Source organism: Pseudopipra pipra, chromosome 3 (genome assembly GCF_036250125.1).
Source record: "Pseudopipra pipra isolate bDixPip1 chromosome 3, bDixPip1.hap1, whole genome shotgun sequence".
NCBI lineage: Eukaryota > Metazoa > Chordata > Aves > Passeriformes > Pipridae > Pseudopipra > Pseudopipra pipra.
The window spans coordinates 49,606,521-49,617,434 of NC_087551.1; the positions used below are offsets into that span (position 1 = coordinate 49,606,521).

Sequence of the window (10,914 nt, forward strand, 5' to 3'; positions counted from 1 at the left end):
CTCTTGTCTCTTTACTACACACCAGTGACTTACTGTTCACAGCTGCGTAGCTGTCTCCTGGAGTGGGTGGGAGCTGTGCATCCAGCCCTTCCCTGGCCACACGAGCTTTGGGCACACAGCATATGTGTTACACAACACGTAGTCTTCAGAAACTGACGATAAAAGGCAAACCAGAAATATACTCATCTGGATAGGTAAGTAGGCTCCATACTATCTATAGGTCTTTGTAAAGTTCTATACACGCTACCTCAAATGCAAGGGCAATAGGAAGTTAAAAACTTAGTTCATTGACTAGATATTGGCTCTAGAAACATGGCTTACTAATACTTCACGTCTAAAAATACTAGAATATTGCTGGAATTTTTCAGCTTTTCTGGCATTTTCACAGGGAACAACAATGAAAAAAATTGGTCCTGTGTCATATACCCATAGCTTCTTCTGCACTGGAGAGGCTGCAAATGATGTGGTAATGTGGAAAAGAGGGATTTCCAGGATTTTGAGCAGAGCATGACATGTGTGAAGGGCTGCTGTTCTTAGACTGGTTGAAGAGAAAGACCAAAGTGTTTGAGCAACAGGGCTTGCCAGGATACTAAGGCAGAAACATAAGAGAAAAATCTGTGGGATGGAATTTGCAACAGTAGCATGGAATTTAAGCGCAGATTTATGACAGCGAATGTTAACCATCTCCTTTCCTCAACCATTCCCTTGCTCCCCCCTCTCCTCATTCTTTTCTTTGATGGAAAATTCCTGTCTTCTCCCTCGACCTTAAAGTAGCATGTCCATGTGCAAAGTGGCTTGGCAAGTGTCTCTGGAACATCTTAGGTTTAGAATTGTGCTGTGAGGTTTTGGTATGGTGCTATTTGGTACAGGACCATGGTAAAAAATTAGTGGTATAGACCATCCCATCCCCATTCCCAGGAGCAGTCTCAAGCACTACCTAATTAACGAGGACAGAGAGCACCAATATTCATATTCTGAGATTCTTTGGTAGGTGTTCCTGGGGAGCTGCAGGGAAATGACAGAAGCTCTGCTGATATTTAGCAACTGAAAATCATCAATTGCTAAGAGGAATGTACAGCAAAGAAATTACAAGTGATCCCTCTTCTTTTAAAATCTCTTCATCTGTTAAATGCATGTTTCTGTAGAGATGATATTCAAATCCATGATACCTCCTTCCTAAAAAGCTGTAGGATGTGGTAAATAGTATATATCATTAAATCCAGATAAGCTGCTGTTCTGGGTCTGTAGTTCAGATGTATCTGGATTAATCCAGAGGTGAGGTGTCATGCATCTTAATATGACAATAGAAAAAACCCTACAAGGTAGACTAAAGGTCTGGCTTACTATCTTAGTTACTGCAGTGGCCACACATGGAGGTATGTGGAAAAGTGAAAACAGTAGAAACATGGGTAACCTTGAATATTCTTCCAACTACAGCTCTTATTGTCTTAAGAAATGTTTTAAAATGAACCCTATCTTTTTATTTACTCTGAACTTCACTCCAAACAGCTTTCTTTAATGCCTCATTTATTTTATTGGCAAAGAGGGCAAACAAATTATCCCTTTATAATCTATTCATGAGTTTCATGATTTTGTACACCTCTGCCATAACCCCCTTTTGCCATCTCTTTTTGTGGCCGAGCAGCCAAATCCTGTATCCTTAGTCTTTGTTGCTTCCCACCTCTGAATCCATTCCGGACTCACACAAGATATGAGAAGACTGCACATAATATTCATGATCTGAATGAACCATGATATCATGTAGGTCTCATTTCATTCTAAGCCTAAATTCTAAGCTTTTGAATACTGCAAAGAATTGAGCTGATGTGTTCATGGAGCTTTCTATCACATTTATATAGATATATGTTTGTGGCAGTTAGGCATGGACCCACCAGATTGAGTGCAAGCTGGCAAATCGTTTATTGCCGGTCAAGCACGCGTTTTTATACTCCTCGAGGTTACATAATCATAGAGCACGTCCTATTTCCCCAACGATCATTCTCGAATCCTTCCAGTGGGCATATGCAGTCCAGCACTCTCTTCGAGGGCCTGCTGCAGAGACTACATTTCCCATCCTTCCCTGTGATAATCTTCCTGTAAGGTGTTAACCCTTTCCCACAAATGTTAGGTTTCTGTTTCTGTCACAGTCTCAAGATACCACTTGTGACTGGTAATGGTCAGCAAAATGGTAAGGACCATTGTTTATATGTGAATCTGGAATAGTGCTTTTTTCTTCTGTGTATCCTTTATTACCACCTATACTGAATTTTCCCTGCTCCTTTTTTGTCCACTCAGCTCTCTGGCCCTGCTGTTTTTCTGTTGGCCTTCATCCTTAATGTTTACAAAATAAGAAAACTTTTTGACTGCATTGCTGAGCCTCTCTCAGGTACTTCACCAGAATGAGAACTAGCATGAGTTCAGGTAGAACCACTAGTCAGGAAGAAATGACCATTTACTTTCACCTTTTGTTTCTAACTGCTTTCAACTGATTATTTGTCTATGCTATTCCTCTTTTATGCTGTATTTGCTTGTTCCTACCACTTTAATAAGATATCCTTTTGGAAATCAAAGTAGATATTTTCAGCTTTATCAATCTTATCCACAGAGTTTCTTGCCCCCTTCAAAATACAGTTTTGCAGGGCATTACTTTTCTTCAAAGCCATATTGACTTCTGAAGTTGAGCATTAAGATGCCTATTAATTCTGAGGTTTTTTACTTGAAGTTGCTACTTATTTCCCCACTACAGGTCAAGAGGCCTGGAGTTCCCTTGAAACTGCTCATTAAAAATTGACATCACGCTTTGAGTGTTCCTCAGATAGTGATGCAACGAGAGGCTGCACACTATCCTTGATAATTCAGTTATTTCATCCTTGAGTTCCTTTAGAGCTCCTGGGTGAATACCATCTGGTCTTGGCAATTTGTAAAGTTCATTTTGTCAATTTGTTTCATAAATTACTCTACGGTTACTTCAATTTCAGACAGATCCTCTGAGTCACTCATTTACAAAAAAACTCCACTCTCAAAAGACCCCTACCATTTTTTTAGTTCTGACACAGGACTCTTCCCAGCTTCTCCCAGAATGAGAGCCGTGCAAGAAATAATAAGTCTTCTCTTCATAGTTTCTGCTCTTACATTATGATCAATTGACTCTGCAATCAGTCTTATATCTTTGTAAATGTATTCCTGGTACTTCTTATCAATTGGGCCTTGAAGTGTTTCCATCTGTCTCACTGTGTGTTTAGGTTTAATCTGCAGGACTTCATGATTTTTTTATTCTGTTCATTCAGGCATACATCTCCAACTTTGTGAAGACTGCCTCTGCTAATGGATCATGTGGCAGTATTGGACCCTTTTTGCTCCCTTCTCAAGGATTTTTCTGTAGATGTTGTTTATTGGCCCCAGGCTTTCAATATGGTGGCTTTACACATCTTTCAGTGTGTGGATGTGATTCTTCACTTTACCAAGTTTTTCTTTAATTTTACATAGAATACTGACTTTTTGCAAGTGATTGTTCTGCTTTGAGGAAAAAGAGATTTTTCATTTTTTAATAAGTCTGAGTGATTGAGTCAGGAATTCCTTGCTTTTTTACCTTCTAGGTATCAGCTATAGTTATGTACCCACTTAGCTCCTCTATGTGCCCATGGAATACTGTAAACAACCAACCAACCAACCAATCAAAAAAACCCACCCCTGTATGTGGACACATGTATTTTATGTATATATGAAATATACATACACATAAATGAAAGGGTATTTGTGTTGTGTTCTGAATCAGTAGCAGCACATGGGATGAATTGCTTAATTCTGGATCATTCTTATGACTTCATATCATATAGTTCCTGATGAGCTTGTTCCATAACCTTTTAATTTTTTTAGTAAGTCTCTCTCATTGGATTGCAGTGACTGTAATGAGCAGTTCAGATAGCTCATAGTTGTTAAGCACCAAGCAGACCTTCGGCAAAAAGGAAAAGTGCGCAATTTTAAAAATACTCAAGAAAATTTTTTATTCCCTAACTGCATCATTTGCTTTGCAATTATTTGATTTTGTCATCCTAAAACAGGTATTTAGGAAGAGTAGTGGTCTAACCTGAGCTTTGTTTCCTCTGGTTGTATATGGCACGTCTTGGAGCATATCTTTACAGGGATCTTAACATAAAGCTAAAGTGACTCAGTGAGCTTTCATCTTTATAAATTAACAATTTTATCAGTTACTAAAAAACACAAGCAGTATTATCTTATCTGCTGGTAGCAGCTCTCTGCATGTGGGCATCCTGAAATATTGACATCTATTTGAACTATAAGGATCCTATGCAGTTACATTTTTGAGGCTGATTAAAGCAGTAGAAGAGTTGCATACTAGTTTTAAATGTTATTATTAAAAACAAGTAAAACCGTCTCATTGTATGTCTGCTTTCCTAATGCTATGAGTCCAGATGAATTGTGGGCATATCCTTGTGCACAACACATACATCCTCATCTTCCTGTGAAACGTGGGAAAAATGCCTAATAATGAGATGGGTGAAGGAAGACAGTGATGACAGGTTTTACATCTAATTACATCTAATGCTTTCATCCTACTGGCCCATTGTAGTGAGCCTTGTGCCCTGTCTGTGCACTAAAAGTGGTCAGAATGCATCACAAAACAAGTCCAAAAAGATCCACTTGCCAAAACCAACTTTTTTTCTTTGTTGTTTGGATTCTGTTGAAATGCTTAATCTGAAGAAGGTCAAAACACAATTTAGTTGTGATAAGGTTGAGGCATTTTAGCTCAGTTTTATCCAGCAATCTCATCTCTTATACTCAGTGTTAGAAGTTCTATTTTAGTGTTTGAATCAGCTTTTAATGCTGCGTCGTGTCGTGACCAGAATAGTAGGCAGGGTGTCATGCAGAGGACACCCGCTGCGGGCACCCCTCTGAGAGCAGTGCCAAACCAAAGCAAACATGCCTGAGTCCCTCCAGCTACTGCTGTCATCTGAGACAGAGGAATATGATTGTTCCCTGTAAATACGTCTTGACACAGTATGACCAGCACTTTCATGTACATGGACTGTATTATATAATACAGTGTGTAGACATTCATAGAAAACTTTGCAATCACTGTCGTATTTTCTTTTCCTTGATCAGATGTTAATTTACAAGGACTTTCTGGTCTCTTTCAGTGGTGGTAGAATCATAACTTAACATTTCTTGTGGTTTCTTATTTTAATACCAGCATAAATACTACTACAAGTAAGAAGTTTATTTTTCAGTGAGATTGTTTAGTTTTGTGTTGTGTGCCTTAATGGCTTGCAGCTGTTGATAGACCAGTGAGAAACTGCAATGGTATTTTCAGCCTCTCAAATAAGACTTTTAGTGAAGTTAAATTTGCCTGCTCGTTTATAAGATGCCCTACCTATGGTGAAATAGGATTCACTTTGCCTGAACTTTGTTCTCTGAAATTGTTTAGGCAAGTTGGCTTGGACAAATGTAGTTGATGCAGAGAGGAAAGTATTTTCAATCCTTGAGCCCTCCCATGCACTGAGGCTGCCTCTGTTTGCTCCTGTGGAGCAGGCTTTGTTTTTTCATTGGCTACATGTCCAGCTCATAAATGGCTTTAAGATGGGTGCATAAAATCAGAAGTGTAGTTGAAGGATTAGAATTTCAGCAATCCTCCGATAGAGCAAATCTATGCAGGTACGTTGAGAGACCTCTAGTCTTTCATTTGCTAGCCAAGACATGTTATTTTCTCAGGTGTGGCGTAATATTATGCCATCTTTTTACTTTTGATCTGCACAAAAACAGTGTTGTCCACTGCTCTTAATGTATAATCCGCAGCAAACTTCCTTACAAGCTGCATCTTGTTGTGTCAGCCTTATCGACAGGCAAACAGCAGTTATTTGTTGAATATAAAATATCTACCCATGTTAATATGCCTGGCTTCTTTAAACACATCTGGTCTGAGCTTTCCTGATATATGACTGCACCATTTTTCTCTTCCTAAAATGCTAAACTGTTTCTGAAAGAAGGTTCTTCTCTCCAAATGAGTGGTATTTCTGAGGCACTAATTAACAGGAAAAACTTCTCTCCCTCACAAAGCAAAGGACTTCAAGTGTTCAGAGACTACGCAAAATGATGAGGGACACTCCAAACCTTATATAAACTGAAGAAATCTTTTAAAATGTAGACTGGTGTGTTAAATATATTGGCTAGAGGCTGCCCCTTGGGAAAAGAGGTCAAAACCACTTCATATAATCTTGGAGGCACACTGGAGGTAAAAACAAAAAGGCACCTGAGGGAGTCACAGTCCCACCTTGATTGTCTGCCATATAAGATTCCCATAAAAACACATTTTGGTATTGAATGACACTGAAATGTTAGCACCTGATAGTTTGCTTCCACAATTATACTTTTGTCTCCTCTCCCTATAATTCTCAAGTTATTTAATGGTTAAATCATTGCTTTATGTCTGTTGTTAAATTGCAGCAAATAAGCTTTGAGGTTGAAAAGGGAAAAGAGAATATGTCTAACAGTTACTTACACCTGGTTATGCAGAAATGTGAAAATATTTTCAGCCTCTTTCCAGCAGAGATTTCAGTGCTCAAAGTGATTCCTGCTTCCCTCTTGATGTGGCACTAATACACCCTTTTGGAAGGCCTGTGAACATCTGAAAGATGAAGGAAGTATTCCTTATTCAGCAATGAAGATCTAATGACCTCCAGCACCTGCCAGCTCTGGGGATTATTGCTTGCTGTGGTTTGAAGTGGTAACAGAAGTAAGGAGTCATTAGCAGAAAATGGTTGCTGCTTTTTGTTGTTGTTGTTGTTTGTTTCCCCCTCCTTCTTCATTTCAGTAATCCCAGCTATGGAACAAATGTTCATTGCCAAATAGTTCTGCTGGGTTAGGGGTGGTATGTCTGACTGCACTGCCAATGAGATTAAAAAAACCCAAAACCAAAAACCCAGAACACAGTCTCCTCCTGTATACAGCCATCTCAGAAATGAGGCAAATTAACTGGTGAGAAACCTCAAAAGCAGAAAGCTGAGTGTAAAATGGGGTGAGTTAAATTACTGTGCGGCAGATGATAACATTTCATACACAAGAACTGTCTGCAAAGCATGTTTATCTAGTACGATGATTTTTTTTAAACCAAGTCTGTCTTAATTACAGAGAAGAAATTGCTGAGAAATTATTACCATTGAGTTTCTGAAAGAGGCATTTTCAGTTGCAAGTGGTAATTATAAAACATAATTACACTTAATTTAAGTTACTGTAAATTAAATTGTATTTCATTTACAACTCAAGTCACTCTTTCAAGATTATTACTAAGTGGGCAGAGTGAGTCAGACCTGAAAAGAGAGTTGACTTTATGAACTGGGAACAAAATTCTAAATTATATTTCAAAATTTCAATTTTAACTAAATAATTAGTGTCACAAGAGCAACAAAGTTGAGAAGAGAGAAAGGGCTTTGTAGTAAAGACCTTTAATTTTCAATACACTGCTTGATATATTAGTTATGAATAAAATCTGGCCCATTTAGTAACTTTTCACAAGTTATTTGGAGGGTCTTGCTTGAAAAGGGTGAACAAGGTTAGGCTGCTCTGAGTTCAGATACAGTATACAGCTAATTAAGGTCACAGAACACCCTAACACAAAATAACTTTTACATCAGCATCTAAAAACACATTGTATTTAATATATATACTAGAAATATGCAGTCTGAGAGAAATTAAGAGAGAGGGAAGCAATGTGCTTTTAGACTTTCAGGCTCCTTCTCGATCATTCTAATGAAACAAGAAACAGCCAGTCTTCTGGATTTAGAGTCTAATGGGAACATTTCCAGCCTAAGTGTAGAAGAAACATATCCCTATCAGCCAGGTACTTTTTTTCCCCCAGATATCTTTTAAATTAGTAACTGAAATAGCATCTTTCCTCCTTCTGCCTACAGTTACCTATTGAAGCAGCCTGGCACTCGAGATTTTTTCCCATGTTTGCCTCCATTGGGGGATTGCTTGACAGACTTAATTTATTAATATTGCTGCACTGAGGCTGAGTCTGATCCCTCCAGCGATGCATTGTTGCCACTGTGCTCCACGGCAGTGCAGTGGTACCACCCGGCAAACTGCTGCCTGGCCTGTAAAAACAGCTCCAAAGCCATTCATTCCCAGGCAATGTAATGAAGTTGTACAGAGAATCTGATTGCTACCAGGCTCTTTGCTTATTAGAATATTTTTTTCTAGGAAAACTTAAAATCGTAGAACTATTAACACTGGAAAAGACCTCTAAGATCACCTAGTCTAATCATTACCCCAGCACTACCAAGTTCACCACTAAAGCATGTCCCCATCCACATGCCTTTTGAATACTTCCAGGGATAGTGATTCCATCACTTCCCTGGGCAACCTATTCCAGTGTTTGTCCACTGCTTCAGTGAATAAATTTTTTTATAGTATCCAATCTAAACTTCCCCTGGTACAAGCTGAGGCCATTTCCTCTTGTCTTATTACTTGTTATCTGGCAAAAGAGACACACCTCCACCTCACTACCACCTTCTTGCAGGGAATTGTATAATTCACCTTGTAAATCTTAGCACTTGCATGCATGCTTTGGCCATGTCCCTACTAAATAACAGCTCTCTGTGGTCCTGGAAAAGCCCAGCAGAGCTGCTATGTGACAAAGACAAGTGGACCTGAAAGCCATGGAAAATAGCACTGTACAGAGAGAGACACATAGGTGTTCTAGCTGTTGCAACTATAGTTGCAATCTGGTAGAGTGCACATTATTGATTTAAAAAAACAGGCTCTATATTGCCTAATGCAACAACCCTCTCTTCAATATTTTTGTGACCAAAAACCTTTCACAAATCACCACAGCTGAGCTCTGGTACCCAGTTTACAGGGAGTGGGGAACCCAAGACTAAAGAATCGGTTTTAAGGAATTCGCAGGAAAAAAAAATTATGATCAAGTTAGTTTTTTTAGTAATGTTCAAAGGTAGCTGATCAGAATTACACAATGCATATTACCTGTCTCACTTCTAGGGAAGGAGGCAGCTTATTTTTTTGTGGCATATTAAACTCTGATTTTTCCCAGTTTAACTTCCTTTATCGGTTCATTACAGATATGGTATATATAACTAGGATACTGTGTAAGGGTACTGAATCTCCTTGAGTTTATCTTCTGGACAATAGGTAGTGTAAGCACCCTGTTGTGTTACTTGCTGTACTAATTAAATTTTGTACCACTGAATGTAATTTAAAACAAATTATTTTCAAGTATTTATTTCAAATTAATTAAAAATGGAAATAGATAATCGTATTTTCTCAATATGAAAAAAGAAAGAAATATGGTGAGTAATTAGAACATTTTAACGTAGAACTCTACAAAGCTACTTCTGTAGCTCAAGTTTTTCCCCTGGATGGCTCAGTATGTACGGAGTCAGAGTTCTTTCATCTGGCAAGCACTTCCTTTTAATCAGTTAATGAGAGGCAGTGTTCAGCTACTCTTATATTTTAGCGTTCTAGATCCTGAGTTCCCATACTAACAACGTTTTTCCTAATTGGAAGCAATCTGGGAGTTTGCTGGGATTAGCACTAGGCCTGTGAATCCCCGAGTTGTTTTGGAACTAAGGTCCAGCACAGCTTCAGTCTTTGTATTCACCAGTGAAGAGAAGATTAGTGTCTTCTGTGCAAGATGTCTGTCTGGGTTGGATTTCTGTTCCCCCTTCTCTTATGCATTGTTTCTTTGTAACTTTTTTATACAAAATGCTCTACTTAAATTTATTTGTCCAAAGGCTAGCTGAAGTTGTGAGTTGACTTTTTCTTGACTAGTTAAGGTCAAGAGGTAGACAGCTGGTGAAATCCTGACCCAGATGAAGATAATGGTTGTTTTGCTATTGGCATTGAGACACAATATTTTCTTTCACTAAGCTTTAGCACAGAAAGGATACCTGTGTAAGAGATGAAGTAGAGACTGGTGTACTGAATTGTACTGCCTAGTGGTAATAACCAATATAATCAGCCCAACAGTCAATACTAACAACTGTCCTACTGAACTGGTTCAAAGTATATCTAGAAAGAAAGGGCGTCAAGAAGGATTGGGGATATGGGGGGCTTTGAGGGGGGATTTTAGTTTGGTTGGTTGGTTTTTTTTAAGTTTTGGGTAACAATTCTAATTCCTCCCTAATTTTGCTTCGATAGGTACATATAGGCTCGCTCATCTTCATTTTGCTGTATCTCTACTTTGTTTTTCTTTTTAAGCCGATCACATACAAAATTAATCCAGGTATGTCTTTGATAGTCCTCTATTCTGTATTAAGCCGATGCAGTGGCGAATGATCCACAGTTTGTTTGCAGGGCCATATTAAACATACAGTGTTCCTGTTTCCCTTTATTTGCCATGAATTTTCAGGCTTGGTCCTACAGTTTAAAAAGCAAAAGCAATTGCAAGAGCTTCAACTCCTGTCTGGTCCGCTGTGCAGCTGAAACAGATATCTAATTGCCCTCCACTGAAATGCTTTTGTAAGATAGAATGATCTTTACCGCCCCTTTCTCTCAGATGGAATGCACTCCTGATATCCAGCTGATGGAGAGTGTGTCTGCAACAGTTTCTACACAAGCATATCCTGCTTCCTTCTTCAGAAGTCCAAAAACAAAGCCAGGCCTCTTGAGTTGCAGCCCCTAGAGTGACATTTCCTTCTTTCTGTACTACGTGACACATCTGTTTTGTTTCCCTTTGTCCAATCCAATAATAATCCAGGACAATAGCAAGTTCCTACAAGCTAATGTTGGACAAACTGAAATTTTATTTTTTTTCTAGAGAGAATTGTTTAAAGGTAAACAACTCCTTTTTCAGTCATGAACTTTGTGAAGTGTGTCCTTTGTTCCTCTTCACTTTACAGAGAACATATTGAGATATAAAAACCCTGATAAGCATTTCCA

At 38.6% G+C, this 10,914-nt stretch overlaps 1 long non-coding RNA gene across 1 annotated transcript; it reads left to right on the forward strand.

Moving 5' to 3' along the window:
* Window positions 1-1,872: 1,872 nt before the first annotated feature.
* Window positions 1,873-6,775, forward strand: LOC135412517 (uncharacterized). The gene is made up of 2 exons (XR_010429713.1): window positions 1,873-2,188; window positions 6,563-6,775. It is a non-coding gene; the product is annotated as an uncharacterized LOC135412517 (long non-coding RNA).
* Window positions 6,776-10,914: the final 4,139 nt, after the last annotated feature.